This window comes from Octodon degus, unplaced genomic scaffold, assembly GCF_000260255.1.
Source record: "Octodon degus isolate 3935 unplaced genomic scaffold, OctDeg1.0 scaffold00008, whole genome shotgun sequence".
Classification (NCBI taxonomy): Eukaryota; Metazoa; Chordata; class Mammalia; order Rodentia; family Octodontidae; genus Octodon; species Octodon degus.
Window position 1 is genome coordinate 12,806,570 of NW_004524584.1, and position 1,099 is coordinate 12,807,668.

Genomic DNA, 1,099 nt, shown 5'->3' on the forward strand with positions numbered 1-1,099 from the left:
TACTGAGCCATCTCCCCAGCCCCTCAGTTGTTAATTTTTTCAAGTATTACCCGTGCAATTTGATTTTTGTTCATGAACTCTTTGCCTACCTCTATGTCTTCAAGAGTTCCTCCCACTTTCTCTTCCAGGAGATTTAGTATTTCTGTTTTAATGTTTAGATCTTTAATCCATTTTGACTTTAAAAAAATATGGAATGCTTCACGAAGTTGCATGTCATCCTTGCGCAGGGGCCATGCTAATCCTCTCTGTATTGTTCCAATTTTAGTATATGTGTTGCTGAAGCGAGCACTGCGTGCAACATTTAAACACACGTGTCTGATTTATTTCACGACAAAGTGTGGTTTCCAGGTGCACCCATTTACCCAAACATGTCTCAAGGGTGTCCTTCTTTATGGAACACTAGTACCCCATTGTATAGAAACACCGTGTTTCCTTTATGCGTTCATCACCTGATGGGCATCAGGGCTGCTTCCAAGACTTAGCGCTTACAAATTGTTCTGCTATAAACATGGTTGTGCGTAGAGCACTTTGTGATGTTTTTGACTCTTTCATGGAGCAAACAAGAAGAATATCTGGGTCAAATGAACCTCTGATTTTAGTTTTTCAAGGAACATCCACACTGATTTCCACAGTGGTTGCACCAGTCTACATTCCCAGAAACAGTGATTGAGGGTTTCTTTTCCCCAACAGTTCTACCAACACTTTTCATTGATTTTTTGATAATAGCCATTCTTTCTAAAGTGAGAGAAATCTCAGCATATTTATTTATTTATATATTTACTGTATTTGGTACAGGGTCTCACTTTGCAGCTTGGACTCCTAGTGATCCTCCTGTTTTCACCCTCCCCAGCACTGGGATTACAGGCATGTGCCACCACACCGGCACTCTGTAGGTGGTACCAGCATTATTTTAATTTGCATTTCTCCCATGACCACTGATGTTGAACATTTTTTCATGTATTTATTTGCTATTTGTATTTCATCCAAGAAGTCTACTCATTCTGGATGTGCATTCTTGGCATAGGTCTTTAAATTTGGGGCATCTAGCCTGGCAAGCACAAGGGCCTGAGTTCAATCCCTGGTTCCGAAAAAAAAAAAA

General features: G+C 40.2%; 1 non-coding gene across 1 annotated transcript; it reads right to left on the reverse strand.

The window, feature by feature from the left end:
• Window positions 1–182: 182 nt before the first annotated feature.
• On the reverse strand, window positions 183–289 carry LOC111814209. Its single transcript, XR_002819254.1, has one exon. It is a non-coding gene; the product is annotated as a U6 spliceosomal RNA (small nuclear RNA).
• Window positions 290–1,099: the final 810 nt, after the last annotated feature.